At 51.4% G+C, this 23,164-nt stretch overlaps 1 protein-coding gene across 5 annotated transcripts in view; it reads left to right on the top strand.

Annotated features, from left to right (window-relative positions):
- Positions 1-23,164, top strand: part of LOC116947448 (forkhead box protein P1-like) — a 208,724-nt gene that overhangs the window by 58,232 nt on the left and 127,328 nt on the right. The window lies entirely within an intron of this gene.

Here is a 23,164-nt window from a genome sequence, read left to right on the forward strand (position 1 = left end):
GGGCAGTGAATGTGCCTTCAGGTTATCCCTGGGCATAAAAAGGAGATGATAGGCATGTGGCAATTATCGCAGGGGAGGAGGGTGACGTCTTACAAACAGAATCACAGTATTGGCAAGCCCTGCCTTCAAAGCAGATTCTCGTGGGAGAGCAGCGACGCTCGGTTACGTAATTATCGCGAGTCTGCCGAAAGCAAAAATGTTTCAAAGACGCAAGAAGGGGTTGAATTGAATGATTGAACGACACAAAACGGGGTATCTGTGTGCAGTGCGTGATCTTCAGCGGAGCCAAAGCAGTTGAACGCGAAGGCAGACGGGCGTATTACATGGACGCGTGTGCTTAGCGGCGCTGTTATAAATGTGTGCGGTCGCTGGCAGGCAGGGCACATTTAGGCAATATTTTGCAGTGACCTTATTTTTCAAACAAAAAAAGAGAAAAGAAAACAACCAGGGCAATGCAAACCAGTAAAACTTGAAACGGCACCTACAGGCGCGCCTAATAAAAACGTCACTGTGTGGTACGCGTCCAAACGAAAGAAATAAGCCCCTCGCTAATTCTGGGGAAGTTTCTGTTAAGGCGCCCGCGTGCCACGCTCGGTAAATGGTCTTACGAGCCAATTTGCCCTTCCTTTAAAGTAGTCGTCTCCCTTTTTCCACCCCCTTTTTTCACGGCGACGCGACGGATCGTTGTCTCCCTCGCCTCCCGTGGGTGTTTGCGAGCGCGGTCCGTAGAGGCCGGGGCCCCCCTTTAAAGCCGGCTCCGTGGCGCGTATCGGATGTCGCCCGTAATTGCAGGCTTTGCGCTTTAAAGAAAAGCTCAAATGGAATAATAATTCGGCCCTGGCATGGACGCAGGCGGGCCGCCGCGACGGTTGCAGAGACATCGCCAGCGGATGCAGAAAGGTCCCTGCTGCATTCATGCGTGCCTGCGTATTCGTCTGCTTGTCCGTCACCGACATCGTCGTCGTCGTCACTGTCGGTCGTTATCTATCCACTGCTGCATGAAGGCCCCACCCCCCCCCCGTGTCGTTGGTCGCCCTCTCTCACACGGTCATGTGATGCCACCATCCGCGTCGCGCTCGTTTGCTCCATCTCCATGGTGATCGCGCTCTCGGGTGTTTTCCCCCTTCTTTGGTTGCATTTGTTACCAAAGTCACAATTAAATAATGCTCTAAATTATCTCCACACAGGCATATGTTTAAATAGAGGTTTAATGATTCTCCTCCCCTCCCCAGGTGATGAGATGACTCGTTACAATTGGGCATGATGATACATTTTCTGGATTAGATTACTCTCTTTAACGTCGTGGTGAATGTAGTGGCCACGGGTGGCTGCAAAGGGTCGCTTAAATCCATCGCAACGAAGTGCGGTACTGCACGCGAAGAGCAAAAAATAATTGATTCGTGCACATGTGCTTTGTAAAAAGTATCGTGAGCTTAAGAATGGATATTAATTGACGCGTCTCTACGACTCCACGGCACAATTCTGACATCATTCCCCTCCATCGGATCTCTTTTTTTCCCTCGAATATATCCCTCTACAGATGTAATCTGTAAAACATCTCTGGAAAACGTTATACTCTTAAGAAGTTGCACAGAGTGCCAATTACATCTTCAGCGTACAATGGCAGCTGTTCACATTTCCTGGCCAAAAAGCAGCTCCCGTGTTGAGATTACAACACTGCCACTTTGGCCAAAGCAGCTGCAGTGTAATAGAGAAATTGGCATACAAATGATGATGATGGCGATGATGTAATTACTAGGCAGCTGAGTTCCCCCTTTAAAAGCTACAGTTTAAATACTTACATTGTAAGCAATTGCATTTGCATGCATTGTTCAATAATCTAGCCTTAGCTACACGTAAAATAATCACCATCATCAGCTGACTCTCGTGCCCCACAGTCTAGCAGTTGAAGGGTAATATTGAGATGGGCTGGTACATAACAATGGCAAGAGTGTGGTAAGATTGATATAATAACTCTCATAAATAATTATAATCATTTGCAGGTTTTCGTCTATCCACCGCTGGATGAAGGCCCTCCCCACACCGCGTTGGTCACGGAGGTTGTTTTACCATACTTCACCACACTGAGCAATGCAGCTTGGTGAAACTATAAACGATTTTTATTTTACCAGGTAAGGCCCACTGAGCTACATAGCTCTTTTTCAGAAGCGACCTGGCCAAAAGTGATGAGCTCAGTGAAGTGGCTTATCGTGTGGAAATTTATAGCAGCCAAATACTCTAAACGCACATTCATCCTAAAATGTGCAGGGAAAAACCGGAGGACCCGGAGAAAAATCCACGTAACCATGGGAAGAACATGAAAGCTCCAAATATACAGCAGTCGTCAGTCGGGATCCGAACCCAGGAACCTGGGTACCAGGGGAGGTAGTTAACATCTCTCCACCACGGGGTGGCCCAGGACGTGGTCAGATGTCACTCGCCACCGATGTCGGCCGTGGCCGGGAATCAAATTTGGGCCGCCGGCTTTCATAATGTAAGCACGCTGACCACTGTGCCACCGTTCTGTCGATGGACTGATTTAAAAGCCGATGATGGATTAAAATGCGACGAGAAAAAACCGGAGCTGCCCTTCTCTTATTTTTGTTGTAACGTTGGCAAAGTGCCCACCGGTCATGGAATGAAATGCCCCGTTACAGTGAGTTGATGGATCGTCACGATTCAAGGTCTTGCAATTTGATTTCAGGAACGATTGTTGCTTCGTAAATGTTTTTTTTACTGTCTCATTGGTAGTGTTTCAAATTCGTGAAGTCTCATTTGAAGAGTTTTTGTCCTGTCTTTTAGCCGAAACATAGCAACAGATTTTTTCAGGAGTCTTAAATGATCGATTGTTACACGCCCATTCCAATGCGTGTATTGCGTGGATACGAATGGATCTGCATTTGTTAAATATAACAATTGACGAATAAATTCATCAATTAACGAATTTCATTGTTACAAGCCTAGTTGCCACAGTTGGACAGACAGCGGTGGGCCAAACAATGCGGTCGGTGGTCATTAAATTAATATTCTTTGTATTATGATATCATCAGCAGCAGAGACAGAAGGCACTCTCTAATGCAGTCTTTGCAAATCTTTTTTCGCCCCTCATGTCATCTTCAATTTGTCCCAGACGTCAGTCATTTTTTTCCGCATTGTTTTCAGCTTTTGTTTGACAAAGGAGCCTGTACCACCACCGCCATTATCGGCACTCCCCTCGTAATTGGCGCCACGGTGGCAAGATGTTAACTACCTCGCCTGGTATGAAGGAGGTCGTGGGTTCGACCCCGACCTTGATGCCTGCTCTATATTTGGAGTTTGCATGTTCTCTCGCTCCCCATGGTCGTGTGGATTTTTCTCCGGGCCCTCCGGTTTTGAACCCTACAGACGACGATAAGCCACGTCGTTGAGCTATCATTTGTGGCTGGGTCACTTCTCAAAAAGAGCGACACAGCTCAGCGGGCCCTTGGTGAAAAAAAAAAGTGTTTAGTTCTCGTCGCTATGGGTAAAGGACAATTGCAACAATGGCGCCCTTGCCTGCCGCGTATCCGAGCAGAGCGGTGCGGTCACTTAGCGCCTCGTGTCGGGCCCAGTAGAAACGTTGGGACTGTTTGGCACCGTTTTTACAAGTTTAACCAGAGTCGGAATCTTTTATCTTTTGCTGGAGGAATCCGATGAGCTTTGAAGCTCTTTTTCACAGATGTCCAGTAGGGGCGGGTCAGCAATTTACAAGAACAAACGTTGTCTTACCAGATAAGGCCCACTGAGCTATTAGCTTCTTATTCATGAATGGACTGGCCACAAATAACTGCAGAGCGAAGTATCATGTGGAGATTTATAGCAGTCACATAATCCAAAGAATCAAATGGCATGTTTCTAACGGCACGTGTAATGTGGCACGCACATTTCGCGTCTCGGGGTTGAATCCGCGTTGTTTTGAAACGCGGTTTCTTTTCGTCCCTTATTTTTCCAGAGGTTCTCCCGCTCTGAGCAATTAGGGTCGGGTGTGGAGGGTGCACCCCTTGCGTTATTATTATTTCCGTCCGTTAAGAGTTTTGTATTTGTATAATTGGGGCGTTATTGTTGCATGGGGGGGTTTGTGTGGCACCTGTCACGTTGGATATGGAGCAGATGAAAGGCTTGCAGGGGCCCTGCCGGATCATTAATTCTCTCGCGCTGCTTTCGGCGCGACTGGTGGGAGTGAGGCTGTAATGAGTGCGGGGCGGACTGGGCAATTTGCACATCTGTGCGCGCGTTTTTTTCCCCTCTTCTGCTACTTTCTTTTTTTGCGTGACGTAACCTGGAAGTCGGGGCAGAAGATCGAAGCGGCGATCGACCGTACTTGGTCGATCGCCGGTGCTAACCGTACTCACCGTACACCGGCACCAGTTGTAGATCAGGGTATCATTGGAGCTGTGTTGATGTGTGGAAAGCAAGCTTAAGAAACAGAATGTGCCGGTTAACACCGGAACACCCCCCCCCTCCCGTAGCCGAGTCCATCTCGACTTGCTTGTAGCGTCAAGCAGCGTGGAGCATTTTCTTCAGTTATGATAGTAATCCTCGATTCACTCAGCAAAGCTGCCGCTGAATCTCAAGACTCTTTTTCACGAGTGTCTTGCTGGATTGGGACATTTAGCAAACTTCCTTGTTAAGTAGACTTGTATTCACGGGTTAAAACGCAAGCACTTCATATTTATAATGTCATTAAACTACTCTGTAGACTTTTTTCATGCTGGCTAGGTCGCAACCTTGCAGGTGAAGATTTCACATACCCAGAGGTCTCTTCGTGAGCTACCAACCCCGCCGCGCTGTCGTCATCGATCCGTCGGCCGCCGTCCGCAACCGACCGATTGGCACGGTCGGCTACGTACGGTGCGAAAGAAGTTCAAGCATACGTACGGCTACGACAGCCGCACACATGGTCGCTTGGCCGTGCGTGCGCCACCGATCGGCGCTTCTTTACGTCTTCCACCCCCCTCCTCCGCTTGTGCAGATTAATCCACTTCGGTCCTCGGGATATATATACACTGTGGTGCAAAGAGGGAGGCCAAGCGCCCGGAATGGCCGAGACCGGCGGTGGGGGCGGCGGTGGCACACGCGCGGGGAGTGGCTCCCGTCGAGGTGGAGGTGGCGGCTCAGCGCTGGTGACGCGCGCTATTGTGTTTACGGCTCAATAAATGAAAGAGAGAGAGAGAGAACAAAAATACCCCCTTTTGATGATCCGCAGGTGACGTCGTCCCCCGTCTCGGCTCCGGTGGGGGGAGATTTGCGGAGAAAATATGACGCGCGGCATTTGGTGTTTCTGTGCCGCCACGCCCCAGATCCGCTTGAAACATAAACACACAAACACAACTTGTTTGCCGACAAGTATTTTGTTTGCTTGTTTGTTGCCACGTTCGCACCGCCGACTCTCGGCAGCCCGAATGGGTTTTTTTTTTGACAGGCGCGGTCGTCGAAAAGGAACGGCGTGGATTATCAAACATATTTTTGGAACACTATTGCGCGTTATGTTTTTTACTCCTTCCTGACTTACTACTGTGGAGGAGTATGCACGCACGGAATCGTTCGATCACAGTTACTCAAGGGTGTGCTGCGGGTCAACACGGCCCATATTATTGTTATAACAATAAAGACAAATATTTGCTCGCAGTTGAGCTGAAGTGAGCGACTAATAATGTGCCCACCTCTTATTTACACGCAACATGGTGTTTGGTTTGCAGCACTGTTTACTGTTAATAAACATCGAACTTGCAACCAATATGGAACCATGCAGGCGCATTGCACTTGCGTACGAAAAATAATCATCGTCGTCGTCAGCCGTGGAACAATCCACTGCTGGATGAAGGCTGCCTCCGCAAGCCGCCACCGCCACCTCTCACGATGCCGCGATGCATGAATCTATCTCGCCCCTGCGCGCGAGATGATTTCATTGCTCCAGAGTCTGCTTCCTGCCGGACGCGTTCCATTCCTTGATGACCACTGCAACTGAACCTGGTTATAATAATACCGTGCGCCACGTTGTTTGTATGTACATTGGACTTGTTTCACACCGTACGTAGCCAACCGCGCTAATCGGAGGTGCACGGGGAGAAGGGAATCAAACGAAACACAAAAGGCAGTTCTAAAGAACTGAGTTTTCAATTTGTATCATTTGCATCCCAGACAATTTTTCTTGACCATTGGCAGTCGCCCCTTCGAGCAACGTGCTCTGCCCAAGCCCGTTCAAAAACACAGTCGCTAAATATCCGTTGACCATGGTTCTGTCGACTAAAAAATCACTCGTTTGATATATAAAGGTACATGTGCAGCCCTCATTGTTTGCTCATGCCACTGCTGGCGGATGGGTCTCCCACTAGGTGTTTGGCCTACTTTTATCACGTTCACCAAGACATCTTGAAAGACTCGACCCTGCCGCACGTGACCTGCCAATCAGCTGGCTGTGGTATACAACCAGGTTTCTGTTTAAGCGAGGGCAATTGAAGAAACCCGCCCCACTGTTTCCACTGCCATATCGAGAGATCGAACCGGCGACATCTTGATTTCTACTCATCATTACCCCGCGGTGGCAGCATTTGATAGATGTGTCGCGAAACGCTCGGTGACATTCCACCTCGACGATAATCAGGAAACGACGTCAATTCAAAGCGGATTTCACGGCTGACGCACTCACGCGCTGAGCAAATTTGACGCTAAGGAGGTTGCGCCTGCACTTACGCGCGTCTTTGTGTTTTATTTGATTTGCAGCACCATCCGAGGAGCGGTTATTTCATTATTGTGCACGTAATGCACTCTTAAGTGCTCTGGGTGCTGGGATTTTGACGGAGGCAGCGGCACGCGCGTCTCATGCCCCCACTTCGCCGCACGGAAATGCAATCGGAGATTTGTCGGTGTTTTGTTGTTGTTGTTGGTGGCGGCGGCAAGAAAGGCATCGCTGAGTGCGTGGGATGGTGCTCCTCTCTCAATTGGTTGTCCGATTCAAAAAGCTCTCGCACAAAACCGAGAGCGGAGGGCTCACACTGACAGATTAGATATGTAAAAAAAACCAGGAGTATATATTTAACTTTCGCATCCGAGACCTGCAAAGAAAAGAGGCGTCGGAGCAAAGAATGATAGTCTGCATGACCCTGGGCTGGCGACTTGTGGTCTCTGCATTTCTGTGCCTGCATGTCCAGAATTGGTCCATTCTCCCTCTCGCCCATCGCTCGCTGACCCTTCGACTCATCCGACTCTGTTGTTGATTCTCTCTCGCTGATCTCGCGTGTCACGGCGACGTGACGCTCGTTTCATGCTTAAGAATCGGCCACGTGGGGGGAGCTTGGGTCAGGCCGGAGATATGTCATAGGCCCCAAATGGAATGTCAATCGGACCTTCTTGCTCACACAAGCGCTCTGAGGTGCATGCATGAAATGTTTTTTTTCTAAGGTGACCAGGTGCCACCATTGGAGTAAATTTGGGGGTGATACTAATTGTTCACCGAGCTGCAAATTGTACTTCTATGCTCCCGAGTTTATACTACCCCCCCCCACCGCCTTCACTGATCCGTGCTGATCGGCGTGGTGCGAATCACGGTCACGTGACCTCCACGATGAACGGCATTGTGCCACGGCGAGGAGAGGCCCTCGCCCATTCGTGGATCGGTGGAAGGGCTCCGCACGCACAAGACAAAGATCCCCCGTATAGCCTTCACAGACTGTTGGGGCAAGTGCTGTTAGCGAGCACCTATGAAGGCCAGAATGGCACACGAGGGGGTTGGTGGCTAGTACCACCCCCGGCCGCCTTTGTCTCCCCTGTGGTGATGTTTACACATCGCACCAGTTACTCATTTGAGGCTGAGTCGGCCCCAGGACCGGTTCAGATAATTGTCACTGGTCTTGGCTGTGAGCGGGAATCGATCTCGGGTCGCCGGATTCGCAGCGCAGCGCTCTAACCGCTGCACCACTGCTCATACACGCAGTTGATCAAAAAACACGAAGCGCGCCGTCAAAGTCAGGGCTGTGTCTTGCGCGGTGTGGCGATGCAGTCAACATGGTGCGTCGCCGCGTCGCGCTTTCCAAGAGGCGGCGGGGGAGCTTTTGCCCCTCCTCTGGCACCGTTTTCTCGGCGGTGCCAGAGTCGCGGCCGGCCTTCGTTTGGTTCCGCGACCTTTGGCGCCGACCGCGCGTGCGTGCGCCTGCTTAAGCGTCCGCCGTGAAGTTCTGCCGGGGCGCGGAGGTGGAACGTGTCGGGCTGGCGGGAGGCAGCTGGAACTGTGTGGGGGACTTATAAGTCGCTTCGAACGGCCACGGTTCACACGTGCGATTTGCCTCTAAACGGGCGCAGTTATTTACAAAAACGGAAATGTTTCGGAAAGGCAAAGATTTAGGGTAAGGCTGCAACACGTGGCGACAAATGTTTTCGACTAACGAGGGCACGGAAACTCTCACGTGGGCAGAGGTAACATGGACGGAGTTAAATTGAGCTAGGTAACAACAATGAACGTGAAAGAGAGAAGAGCAAAAATAAATCCTTGGCTAATTGCAAAATCTGCCATTGCATCTTGGCTGGGTTTATTTATCATATCATATTTTTGTAATCAGATTTTAAGAAAAAAAATGCTCTCGCGTAGGTTTTTGTGGTCGTGCTGTCGGGTCGCACGGAGCGTTGTTGTTGAGCACGATGTCCGACGTTTTGCTCCACGTGCTGGGAGCTCCTTCAGGAACGTTAACCTGAAGGAGCTCCCACCACGTGCGGGCGAAACGTCGGACGTCGTGCCGAACAATGCGCGGTGCAACTCGACAAGACTTCAGAGAGGCAAATAACTGCATTTTTCATTTCACAAAGTAAGCCACGCCTTGAGACTTTCAGCACGGAATGATCAATTGCGGAATGACAGTTGCGTTGAAGTGTGTAAGCGTATTGTTCGAGTGAGCGTTCGTTTTTATTGGGGTTCAAAAGCTCTCGTGGCTTGTGAACTCGCTGCTGTTTGAGTCCTGCCCATATAACCCCAGTCCACCATTCCGCCAGGGTCAATAAAATACGCACCGCTTTGTTGGGGTACGTCAACAGTGGTTGTTCCTGTGGATAGATTTGCATCCACCATAGGAATACAGGATCACTGGCTCAGGGCAGTAAACGGGAGGTGAGCACCACCAGCGCCTCAATGCTCATTTGAGCATAAAATCACTCTGACATCGGCTTTTGACATTAAACACCAGTACCAATTTACGGCTCAGACTGACCCGCTCTCTTCGACTTGGGTCAACTCGGTCTATCGTAAGTCCCCGGATTCAGTACGAGGTTGTCGTTCAGAATGATGTCCAGCACTTCCACCGCCACCGCAGCGCAGTCGAACCCTTTGGTGGGGACGATAATCGCGGATCGTATTACGTAACCACCACGTGACCCACAGATCCGTTCCTCTTGTCCGAAGAAGAAATAATAATTCCTCGGATAAAAATAGGGAGAATAGGTGCCACAGGTAATAAGTGTTTTCACGGACACTTTAGCTCGAGAAGATACTAGGAGTCGCGGGTAACAAGGTCACGGATAAGAGGATTTCTACAGTGTACGGGGGGAACCATGAAGATCATTGTATTTCAGTGTTTGGGCTGTTGAGGTCTCATTTTTGAACCTTGTTTTTGTGGCTCCTCTGAGCCTACTCAGCCTTCCTCCGGCTGCGCGGCCGAGTGTTTTTCCTGCACAATTACGGAACACAAAGGCCCTCTCTGTGACCATCTCACCTTGTGGCAGGGGGAGTAAGTCGGTTTGTTTTGTCAAAAGCGCTTAAGGAGGAGGAGGAGAGAGGCGGTGGAAATCTGCGGAAGCCCTGTCGGCACTCATTACACAGCAGGAGGGGGCGGTGCATGTCGAAGTGAATCAATAAAAAGCGGTTGTTTCTGGCCGCGGAGTAAAACATTTTTTTTTTACAGCGGCCGTTTTATTGGCGGGGCCTCACATTCGACAGAGTTCGGGACTTTTGGGATTTGTGCCGCGATGCCGGGCCGCGGTTCTCAATTTGTTCCACACCCCCTCCCCACCACCGTGTAAACACGTTATAAACTGATTTAAATTTGAAAAATAATCTTCCACGTTGTTTTCCTTTTGTCTGGTTTCCAAATTAGCCGTAATTTAGCAATTTAGCGTTCGTTTTATTGCTGCGCACCGTGGGACCTGATTTGTTTATTTCTTGCTTCCAGCATTCATGCATTGCCGCAGCTCCGAGTGTCGACGTTCACGATGGGCCCCTGCCCCGCCAACGAGATGCTCGCATCGCACCGCCACAGACGCTCGGTCGCCCTCACGCAGATGTCTCACGTTTCACCAGTCTTCTCCCTTCCTTTACAGTTTTTATTTGTGACACGCTGCATGCGCCTGATGATTGGTAAACACATCCCGATACCTAATGGAGAGGGCTGTTGATCTGCATTAAGATTGAGATGTGTGTGCGTGCGTGCGTTTGTTTTTCCTTACCATGCGATGTAGAAAGCGCTCTTTATAGTTTTCCTTTTACGTCCACAATAACACTGTGGACGTGAAGAGAGAAGTTTACAATCGGTGACGTTTCAGGCAACGGCCCTTTATAGCACCGCGTGTGTGCTATGCAGCGGGGCCAACGCTCGAAACGTCAGCTGAGGCCACACAGTGTCGTTGACGAATGTGCCGAGTTCAATGTTTTGTTGTTGTCGTCGCAAGCGTGCTTGCAGTGGGGGGGGGAGGCGGGCGCACCACTGCCGCAAAATGCGGCAGATGCATCGGCAAACAATCGGGGTGATTTTAATAGCCCGCTGCCCACGTCATCCGACGCACGTTTACCCATCGTCAGGCGCGCGCACGTGCGCATCCGTCCACGCGGCGCGTAGCGAGACTTCGTTTGGATCCGAAGTGAAAAAAAAGAAATTGGGTCGACGCTGGAGAAATGGAGAACTGTGTTGGATCGCGATCACTGGAGTTGGGGAAACCCTGCCCCCGGGGGGAAAATAATTATTTTGAGAAGCAGCCAGGCCGGGGAAGCATGGCCCACGGCTGTAGCCTGCATTGAGCTGCATACACATAGACAACGACAAAGATCTCCCCGTATAATCTTAACAGGCTGTCGTGGGAAAGTTCTGTTAGCGAGCACCTATAAAGGCTGGCACGGCGCACGGGGCTGGGGGGCGGTTGGCCGGTACCACGCCGCACACACGCAGAGAGATTTGGTCGAAACATGGATCTCAGATGCTAAGCACGGCTGAGCTTGGTTAATACTTGGATGGGTTACCACAAGGTGGCCTACCAGGTGTTGTAGCTACGAGGTGATCAGAAGATGGCGGCGCTGAGTGTCTCCTCATATGCGTAGGTTCTCTCCGGGATCTCCGGTTCATTTTCCCCATGCTAAAACGTTGATGGGATTGGGCAAAATATCCCAGTGCAGGACCTTCTTTAGAAGGAGTCTTGAGACTCGGTGGGAATTTTCTGCGTAAACAATCAGAATTATTCCTTTAAGTAAGAAAAACAAATCGTCTATATAGGTTGCCTGCGCTGCCATTAATGAGCACATTGAGACCAATTCAACTCCACTACACTTGAAAACGTTGTTTAATCTTGGGCGGCTGCCCGCATTTGAACCCAGGGTCTCAGCCCTTACTGGCCCGGTGCCCTGACACGAGCAATACAAGCCGCCCTCCCCCTCACATCAAAGTTAAGGTGAGGGCAGCCGAAAGTGGCCTGCAGCCAACAATAGCGGGGCCGCCAGTTCCCAGAGCGAACCATTTTTCCTCCCCTATTTAATCCGACTCCTCGGACGCGGGGGCCACCTGCCCGTAATGACCGCGGCTAAGCCGTGACCGTCAGCGGTCTTTGTGTGCGACTGATGGGCGGTAATAGCCGTGTTTGCGCGGCGCGATGTAACGTTACCGGCGTAGCGGCACGCGCGCGAGCGACGTCGCGAGGCGGGCGTGCGTCCGTGCGTGCGTCCGTGCGTGGTCTCCACACATCACACGTGTGGCGTCGCGCGGGGTGTCCCCGACGTGCGTCGGGGTTCTTCCGTACCGCGCGTCGATCTCTCGGCTATTCGCGCCCACGTTCTGGCAGCTACGTCAGGTACTGAATGGGAGGGAGCGGTACTCCACTGGATATCGGTGTTTGCAAATAGGCTGCAGGCTTGTTTGCTTCTGAACTTTTACACCTTTTCACATTTTAGGCCACTCTGTTTGTTCTTTCCACATCGCCTGAAACCCAGCAGGCACCCTGCAGACACCCAGCACACACCCGGCGGACTAACGGCAGACACCCAGCGTACACCTGGCAGACACTCAGGGGGCATCCAGCAGACACCGAGCGAACACCCAGCGGACACCCGGCGGACACTCAGCAGACACTCGGCAGACACCTGGCAGACACCCAGTGACACCCAGCAGACTCCCAGCGGACACTCAGCAGACACTCAGCAGACACCTAGCGGATACCCAGCGGACACCTGGCAGACTTCCAGCGGACACCTGGCAGACACTCAGGGGCATCCAGCGGACACCCAGTGGACTCCTAGCAGACACCTAGCAGACACCTAGCAGACACTGAGCGGACACCCTTCGGACACCCAGCAGACACCCAGCGGACAAGAGACTCTACTCGGCACGTACATAAAAGCAAGTCCCCTTGTTGACCAAGCCGAGACGCGCTTGAGCGTTTTATTTACGTCTCCGTTTTATTTGTCCGTAAATTATTTAACCAGGGGCCAGGGGGGTGGCGGTGGCGATTCCGCGAGACGTGAGTAACGTCTCGCTAGGCCCTCTAGAGGGACGGGGTGGGGGGCACGTTGCCCCCCTTCCGCCGCCGCCCCCAGCTCTCGTTGCAAAGAGCTGGGGCGGAGGGCGGACTTCCAGCGCCGCATTTCACCGGCCCCCTCCACCTCCCACGGGGCTACTCCCGTGACCTCGTGACCTCCGGAGTTTTATGTGCAGGTGGGAATGAAATGGCCGGGGCCCGAACGTGACCGAAGGCCCCAAAGCGCCCCACCGCGTGTACGCTCCGCACAGCCAAGCCCCCCCCCGCCCCCGTGCCGCCCCTCCTCCTCCTCCTCCTCGTCGTCGTCGTCCGTTCTCCCCGAAATCCCCCACCCCCGATCTTGGCCTCACACGTGTGTTTGTTTTATTTTATTTATTTTATATTCCACTCTCCCCACCTCCTCCCTCCTTTCCACAACCCCCCCCCCCCTCCAATACTTGCTACCTCCCCTCTTAAAAAAAAAAGTAAAAAAAACCCGCAGCCAGCTGAAACCGGGTTTTGTTTGAAAGCTGCTCTGTCTTGGGCGGCTGTGGTCATGCCGGGGTAAGGTTTCCCATGGTCGGACGTTTCCTGCAGTGCACCTTGGCCGCCCCCCCCCCCCCCCCCGATGATCGCGTCGTGAAACCCAAACCGGTGGGGTGGGGGGTGGGAGGTTTGGTGGCTTTTTCGCGGGCAGTGCACGCGGACCCACCGTCGGCACGGTCGCTTGCCAAGCGGCAGAGCAGTGTTTAGATTTTGGATTGAAAACTGAATTTCGTTAGAACTGTTTTTTGTTTAGTTTGTTGTCCTTCCCCCGCGCCTCCGATTCGCGCGGTCGACTACGTACGGTGCGAAAGAAATTCAACGTACGCGTGTACGCCTGATGGTGTGCGTGTGCGCACGTTGCGTGCACCTGCGTTGTCTTGCAAACGCGGCCAGAAAGTTGTGTGGTGTCCTTTTTGTCGTCGTTCCATTTTGTTGTTGTTGTTGCACGAATAATGTTTCGGATGTGCTTACCGGCATCGTTTCGCGAGACGTGAGAAATGTGGTCCGTTTGTAACTCTGCAGCATAGCGGTGCATCACCCTGTCGTTAAGAGGTATGGTCCTGGAAGATGACGTCACAGAACTACTTCTGAGGTTACTTCAAATGGCCTCTTTGTCCACACTCACGGGTCCACCTTTTCTATTCCCTGAAAAGCGTGTTTATCTCACGTCAATCAAACATTTTTTTTAAAGTCTCGGAGCTGGAATTTTTTTCGAAATTAAGTCTTTTTATTTTATTTAACATGATGGCTTTGTTGTGCATTTGTTTCATGACCGGTCTGAAACCATCAACTCGCCACACTTCAGAACCCAGTTTGATAAACTAAACTATCACCAAAACTTTTTTTTATTTAACCAGGTAAGGCCCACTGAGCTACATAACTCTTTTTCTTAAGCAACCTGGCCACAAATGATCACCCAACGAAGTGGCTCATCATCACGTGGAAATTTATAGCAGCCAAATACTCTGAACGCACGTCGATTCTAAATGTGGAGGGAAAAACCGGAGGACCCAGAGAAAAATCCACGCAACCACGGGGAGAGAGAGGGAGAGACGTGCAAACTTCAAATATACTGCAGGCGTCAGGGTCGGGATCGAACCCACGACCTCCTGTATACCTGATCACGGGAGACTCGACCCCGGGATCCCGGCGGTGCCGACCCGGGGCTCCGACCCCTGAGCCGCCATCCGGCCACGAGACCACCGCGAGGAAGGTGCAAGTTTAGAACACGCCTGCCGCTGTGCGTTCGTCAATTTACGGTGCCAGTACCATAGGATCAGAGGGGAGGTGAGTGCGAGGGGTTTGGGGGTGGGCGGGGGGGGGTCTGGAGAGAAAGAGCGATGTTTGTAGGCCAAGGATAAGAAGCGCGATCATGATAAGGACAAAAGTTGCAGGTGTAATAAAGTTGATGAAGCTGTAAAATGTTGACGCGATCACAATTGGTGGCATCTGGGTTCATTTTATGTTACCTGCCCTCCATTGGTGGGAGGGCCGACTGGCTGAGCCGTTTGAGATGCCCCGTTGCTGGGGGGGTACGGGGGGTGCAACGTTTACAAGCGGCGATTGGCGTGCACCGGAAATGCATCGTAAGAGAAGCGTTTATAGGGCCCTGTTTACGAAACGCACCACAGGCACAGAAAAGCGGCTGTGAGTGTTGCTTTCACCCGTCTCCTGCAACTCGGATTTCCACGCGAGGTACAAAAAAAAACTGGCAGCAGATCATGGGAAAAATAAAATGTCACAATATCGGTTGAGGCCAAAGCTAGACGTAAATGCATTGTTCTTGAGTGGCGTATTGTTATCATTACTCAATTGGCATACAATGGGGGCTTTTAAGATCTGGGGAAGACTGAAATATTTCTCAGGGCAGTTATCTCCAATTGAGGATGATCCTGCGAAAACCCAGGACAGGTGGGCGGCAACCCTCATGTGCAGTGCAGGTGTTGAGATATCCGGGTAGCAGTGGTGATGGTTTCTGTGAGTACGCCTTAGGGGTCGTATTGAATCGTGCCAAAAATCATTCATGAATCCCCTCGTGAACAAAGAGGCCGGAGTGGTGGCCTAGCGGTTCGCGCGCTGTGCCGTGAACCCGCCGGTGACCTGATTTTGACTGCTGGCCACGGCTAACGTCAGCGGCGAGTGAATGTGGGCGCCTGTCCTCGGCCTCTCCTCTATCAACCGGCACAGACTCGGCGTGACGAAGTACGGCGACGCATTTGCGCTGACCAGCGGTGGATTGATGAAGGGCTTTGAATGGCTGTTGATTCATTTATTTAAGCAGCTGCCACCTCTGTGAATGTTCGCGTAGTGATGCGTGCCCGTGATGTCGATGCGGTGCAGTGCTGGTCTCTGCTCGATGGCCGTACGGGAAATCGTACACTGACCCCTTTTTTTCATTTAAATCGTTTTAATCAATTGTCTTGGTGAACTTTAGTCCCTCTCTATTTTTCACTCTTGCCTCCTACTTGCCGTGTTATCGCCAAACTGGGGGTCATTAATCCGTGCGTGCATCTGTCAAACCCACCTCGAGCGTTTATTTACCTGCCTGCTAATTCCGCGGGTTTACTTAATGCAATAAGTCGGGGCTTCATGTGATGAGGCCTCCGTGTATGATTACATTTGCTCATGGACTAACAAAAATAAATTGTTGGCAAACAAATATCAAACTGCGTTTCATTTGCGCTGCCTCTTAGCGATGCGGTGGGGGAGGATCGTGGAATCGATGCTCGCGGAAACGGGGTGGTGGATCATTGAGACGTGTTTATTTTTGGTTTGTAGCGCCGAGGTGGCCTGGCTGCGATTCGTCGGCCCCTCTTGCGTCTCCGCGGCGCGGCGATCGCGGCGGTCAAATCTCGCGGCGCGGTGCCTCGCGTGAGCTGGCACCGACCCCCCTCCCCTCCCTCGTGTTGTTGGAGGCCGCGTTTTGTCGATCGTGGAAAAGCAAGGAGGGTATTTTGTGACCTCGGAGATTTGCCGTACGGACTCGGTCTACCAAGCCGACTGCCTCGTCCCATCCATACTTTGTGCAGGTCACAAAGAAACTCTAATTTCTTCAGAAGTTGCTTTTTGTGTCTAGTTTGTTGTCCTTCCCCCACACCTCCGATTAGCACGGTTGGCTACGTATGGTGCGAAATAAGTTCAACATACATACACATAAACATAGCACATACAGACAACCCACTCGCTCACCCACCCGCTCACTTGCGCACCCACTCACTCATCATCCTGCAGGTCAGAAGACTTATTTCCGCCTGCCTCGACTTTGGAATTCACTCGCATTGTCTCCTTTCCAAAGTTCTTACAATAACCTTGCTCGGTTCAAGAACTGTATCCACTCTTATCTATTACACCTTCAGTGGTGCTGTTTGTTGTTGGCTGCTTGGCATTTTAGGCTTCCTTGTGATGCTGGCCACCCACCCCCTCGAGCGCTGCGCCGGCCTACAAAGGTTCTATTCGCGAACAGCACTTGCCCCAACAGCGTGTCAAGGCTACACGGGGGGTCTTTGTCTAAGTAAGAACGAACGGTGCGCCCTGGCAGCCATTGAGGGTGCCTGGCCCACTTAGAGCCCTGAGCAGGAGGGGCGGAGGGGGGGGGTGGTGCCCCCTCCCAATCTATTAAACCCCAGTCAGGTGACGAGAGGTGTGAGCTAGAGATATGGATGTCGTGAGATAATAGAAAAGCTGACAACAATAGATCTGCAGTGGGATGAGAGGAGAGGGATATAAATTTGCTCCTTTTTCTAAACCAGTGCGGCCATCCACAGTGGAGGGCTCTGATTGGCTTGGTTCACGTTCGCGAGGTCCTTATGTTTATTAGGATTTGAATTTGAGACGATATTTTTGTTGTTGTCTTCGTGAACCCAACCCGGTTACCCCCCTCGAGCTGCTTGGGGACCCCACGGTTGTGCTTGCCGTGACCCCCCCCCACCACCACCACTCCCCGTGTGTTGTGTGACCTTATTAGTGACCTTAGTAAACGATGAATGAAGAAAAAAACCTCACACACAAGTCGTGGAACGTGATTACTCGGGCAGATGCAAAAAAAATTCCTCTCCGCAAATGCCACCGTTGGGGAAGGCGCTCTGTACGGGGGGAGGTGGGGAGGGGATGCTGTCAAGTGGTTTTGTTCTTAAAAGTCTGGGATTGTGTTGGTTCGCCCAAGCGGGCCCGCTCATCCCTGCTGCTGCTGCTGAGTCATGCGGCTCGCAGGCACCTTCACCACGCCATTGTGCCATCAACAAGGCTCGCAGGTACCTTCACCACGCCATTGTGACATCAACAAGGCTCGCAGGCACCTTCACCACGCCATTGTGCCATCAACAAGGTTCACAGGCACCTTCACCACGCCATTGTGCCATCAACAAGGTTCACAGGCACCTTCACCACGCCATTGTGACATCAACAAGGCTCGCGGGCACCTTCACCACGCCATTGTGACATCAACAAGGTTCACAGGTACCTTCACCACGCCATTGTGCCATCAACAAGGCTCACAGGCACCTTCACCACGCCATTGTGCCATCAACAAGGCTCGCAGGCACCTTCACCACGCCATTGTGCCATCAACAAGGTTCACAGGCACCTTCACCACGCCATTGTGACATCAACAAGGTTCACAGGCACCTTCACCACACCATTGTGACATCAACAAGGCTTGCAGGCACCTTCACCACACCATTGTGACATCAACAAGGTTCACAGGCACCTTCACCACGCCATTGTGACATCAACAAGGCTCGCAGGCACCTTCACCACGCCATTGTGCCATCAACAAGGTTCACAGGCACCTTCACCACGCCATTGTGACATCAACAAGGCTCGCGGGCACCTTCACCACGCCATTGTGACATCAACAAGGCTCACAGGCACCTTCACCACGCCATTGTGACATCAACAAGGTTCACAGGCACCTTCACCACGCCATTGTGACATCAACAAGGTTCACAGGCACCTTCACCACGCCATTGTGCCATCAACAAGGCTCACAGGCACCTTCACCACGCCATTGTGACATCAACAAGGTTCACAGGCACCTTCACCACGCCATTGTGCCATCAACAAGGCTCGCAGGCACCTTCACCACGCCATTGTGCCATCAACAAGGTTCACAGGCACCTTCACCACGCCATTGTGTCATCAACAAGGCTCGCAGGCACCTTCACCATGCCATTGTGCCATCAACAAGGCTCACAGGCACCTTCAACATGCCATTGTGACATCTACAAGGCTCACAGGCACCTTCACCATGCCATTGTGCCATCAACAAGGCTCACAGGCACCTTCACCATGCCATTGTGACATCTACAAGGCTCACAGGCACCTTCACCATGCCATTGTGACATCTACAAGGTTCACAGGCACCTTCACCACACCATTGTGTCATCAACAAGGCTCGCAGGCACCTTCACCACGCCATTGTGACATCAACAAGGTTCACAGGCACCTTCACCACGCCATTGTGACATCAACAAGGCTCGCAGGTACCTTCACCATGCCATTGTGCCATCAACAAGGCTCGCAGGCACCTTCACCACGCCATTGTGCCATCAACAAGGCTCGCAGGCACCTTCACCATGCCATTGTGACATCAACAAGGTTCACAGGCACCTTCACCACGCCATTGTGACATCAACAAGGCTCGCAGGTACCTTCACCGTGCCATTGTGCCATCAACAAGGCTCGCAGGCACCTTCACCACGCCATTGTGACATCAACAAGGCTGCGCGCGCGTGCAGGCGTCCGGGTGTCGCCGTAAGCGGGCAGGAAAGAACGGCTCCAACGTTGAATCAAATCCGCAGGCGGCTGAGCATGCCGAGGTGGGTTTTTAATTTGGCGCGCAAAAACGCGTGGTGGTTATTCCGTTTTCTTGCCGCTTTGACTGGCCCAGCGAAGAGGTTGGACACTCTTGTTGTTTTGGCTTTTACGGTCGTGTTCAGAAGACTTTTGTTGAACACCGTTAGGCCGCTTCGACTTCGAATTTATTTTGTACGTTGGCCAGCGAACAAATACTAAAACTTTGGCGTGATGCAATATGTGAATGAATGCAGGAGATTCATGGGCACTGAATATGGATACTGTACTTCTGCCAGGCAGTACATTAGCAGTACTGTACTTGAGTGTCATCTGACCCATATCAGTTCTCTGATTGGATAACAACTACAGACTGCCAGCTTAAATCCGATATTCTATGCGGAGGTTGCTGTAATATACGGGACTATGTTTTACACGTAGCAGGCTTTCACGACCAATATTGTTCATAATAAAGCTTTTTGGGTTAGATCGCGTCAGTATAAATGTGTCGTAACCCTCCACCACCCTACATGGCCAGTGAGGATTGTCACGGAAACAACAACGCGCCAATTAGTTTACTACTTCAGCCCACCGGTGTGTTGGAGAGTAAATCCACAACATTAACAATTCGCCTGATGATGCTGGTTTATGTAATTGCCAGCGAAACGTCTTTACTCAAATTGTAATTGTTGTGGATTTCCTCTCCAACACACTACCTCACCTGGTATGCAGGAGGTCGTGGGTTGGTTTCTGACCCTGACGCCTGCTGCTGTATATTTGGAGTTTGCGAGTTTCTCTTCCCGTGGCCGCGTGGATTTTTCTCCAGTTCCTCCGGTTTCTCCCTAAAAATTTAGAATCAGCGTCACGCCTTTCGAGTATTTGGCTGCTATAAATTTCCACACGGTGACAAGCCACTTCGTTATCATTTGCGGCCGGGTCGCTTCTGAAAAATATCTACACAGCTCCATGGGCCCTTACCTGGTGAAATAAAAAAATATGATGAGATTCGAATATATGTGTGGCATACGCTTGTAAAGCTATCAACGTTGCCACTGCAACGAAGGCAACGACGTTGCAATGGCGCACGGCCGTCGAATCGGCTTTACTTTCGGAGTAGTTTTCTCACAAAGAAGATGAAGGAGCGCGCGAGGATTTTGACGAGGTTGCGTCGTGAGAGCCGCCCGCCGGTGGCAGAGGCCGCTCTGCTTCGCCGTTTGACCCCCGGTCACATTTTGAGGTCCCCCCCTTTTGCCAATTCGCGCTTCCGAGACCGACCGACGTCCCGGTGACACCGGGCGGTGTGTGATTCACCGCGGTCGACGACTGGGGATAAGCCACCGGTTTGGATAGATAACGTCGAGCCGTCGTGCAAGCTATTGTTTTTTTTTTACTTTGCTCAAAACATTTGATAAGGTGCTTTTTGAATCGGCCAAAAGTATTGTGAGGACACTGGCTTTGTGATGAATAACTGCAGCACCTGTACGTATATTACGAAAGAATATGAGTGGAGGGTGGTGGTGCAGTGGTTAGTCCACTGCGCTATGAAGCTGGTGACCTGAGTTTGATTCCTGGCCACGGCTAATATCACTGGCGAAGTGGTATCTCAACCGGCCCTGGGCAACTCGACCTTGACCAAACCCACACTGACCGGCCTGGTGAAGTATGGTCACGCAACCCCCCCCCCCCCATCACCCAACATGACTGACGAGAGTCTTCACCGAGCGGTGGACTGACAAAGGGCTGACATTTATTATTGGTACCATTTTATGAACTGACACGCGAACAAGCGCGTAGCGAATTATTCTCATCGACTCAACATCTCGCACGGTGGCAGACGTAACGAAGATCCGGGACTCGCGACCGCTTTGTTCGCAGCAGCGGCTGTGGTCCCCCTCCTTTGTGCAGCCTCCAGAAACACCGCCGTGCGTTTGAAATAAATGGCTCTGCATGGCAATCCCATGGCAACAGAGCTGCACGTGCTTTTGTCGTAGAATTAAGACAAATAATGTCATGTTCTTTGATAATGTAATGCACCTGTATACATTATACACACCCTGGGGGGGGGGGATATGGGGATCTGGAGTGGTGGCGTAGATATTCGTGCACTGCGATACGAAACGTGTGACCTGGCCACGGGCTAACATCAGTGGCGAGTTATGTCTGAACCGGCCCTGGGCCATGCCTTCACCAAACCGCACTGGCCAACGTGGTACGTATGTACGTTGAACTTTTTTGCACCGTACGTAGCCTAACGTGCCAATTGGAGGTGCGGGGGAAGGACAACAAAGTTTGGTGAAGTATGGTCAAGCAACCCGCATAACCGACAGGGTGTAGATGAGGCCTTCATCCAGCAGTGGATTAATAGAGGGCTGTGAATTATTATAAATATTATTACATGCATGTATAGATTCAAATCAAACTTGACTTATATAGCACAATTTGTACAAAGAACGCTACGCAAAGTGCTTTACAGGACTAAATTATATTCTTTGGGTCACGTAGAACAAAAAAATGTAACAAAAAATCTAGGACGTTTCGATCGCAACACAAGCAGCCGTCATCAGGAGGAAAAACTGAGGACTAAATTAAGCGACTTACGCAATGTGAACAACAAAAATAATTATACATTAAAAAATGACATCACATTATAACGAGCTAAAAGTCGAATTTAAATGCATAATAAACACATAATGAAAGCATCCTAAATTAAAAGCCAATCTAAAAAGCCAAAAGAGTACATATATACTACGCGCGTTGCGGTATGGTGTATTGAGAAGGCCCGCGTCAGTGCTGTGTGCGCGTGAACGCGCCGCCACTGAACGCGTTGGATAGCCGCCGTCGTAGGCACGAGCAGCAGGAGCTCCGCAGCCGTTCGTCGGCCCGCTCAGCCCGCCTCGAGCACCCACGACCACCGTCCCGTCGTCTCGAGCCGCACACAACCTCTCCTCGTCTCCTAGGGGGCGCTGGCTACGTAGACTTAGGAAACCCAGTGGCGCTCTCGTCGTGGGGAGCACGCGTGTCACTCTCGAGTTAACGCCGTCCTTCAGCACCCCCATCTGCTTATGTAAATGAGGTGCGAAGCTTTCCTCGGTGCCCACACGGCCGGATGTTGCAAAAGCAGAAGTTTTCACTCGCGCTGTTGCAGTTGCAGCTTGCTGCTGCCTGTTGCTGCCCGTTTCTCCTGTTGCTGCTGCTGCTGCTCTTGCCACTGTGGCTATTTCTGCTGCTGCTGCTGCTGGGAAGTTCCATTATTTCAGACATTCTCACTTTTTCGCCCATGCTGGGCTGCCGATGGTGCATCACGCTTTGTGGATGTCTCACCATTAACATTTTACACGAATAAACTGCATTTTCTAAAACTGTAGATAGTTACTTTCAAAACGCCTACTGTATGCGTCACTGTATTCGCATTTTTACATTCTGCCCAAGGTTCGCCCAACTTGTGACACTGCCCTGCTTCTAATGCAAAATACAAAAACAATCCCGGTCGGTAAATCTGACTGACGATGATTACCGTGTCACCATCGGGACGAACAGTTCAGCGGTCACCACGACGATGGCCAGCGGTTGAGAATCGGAGCGGAGTGGCGGGCAAAGTGCGGCAACAACGCCTGAGACCGCGTCCTCCGCGGAGATGGGAGCGGTGAAATCGACTCGCGCGCCAGCGCTCGATGGACTGTTGCATCGCGAGGCTGCGAGAGAGACGGTGACGGCTCAGCCTTTGTCCAGCAGTGGACAGGTCACGGCTCACGATGTTGATGGACTTAGGGAGAGGATGGAACCGAGTTCAGGCACCAGTTGGCGATGCTGTGGTGCGTGGCCAGCAATTGAACCTTGGTGCTGAGATTATTAAGTGTCGTGCGCTACCCGTTGCGTTCATTGTCATCTCACCACATGTATAGATCCACAGATATAAATGCTACAGTCCTGCTGTCTATATATATAAAAATAATACTGTCCCCGTGTATAATGGAGTTCATTTGTGCTTTGAAGTAAATCTGCCAATTGAAAGATGCAGGGCGGCAACAGGGGCTGTTGTGTGTGCCAAATTGTCAAGTTATTTCCAGTGCTGCGATGATATCCTTCCTATTGTCAAAGCTGCCTCGACCGT

The sequence above is a fragment of the Petromyzon marinus genome, chromosome 30 (genome assembly GCF_048934315.1).
Source record: "Petromyzon marinus isolate PM22_M1 ecotype Great Lakes invasive population chromosome 30, UKy_Petmar_22M1.pri1.0, whole genome shotgun sequence".
NCBI classification, from domain to species: Eukaryota; Metazoa; Chordata; class Hyperoartia; order Petromyzontiformes; family Petromyzontidae; genus Petromyzon; species Petromyzon marinus.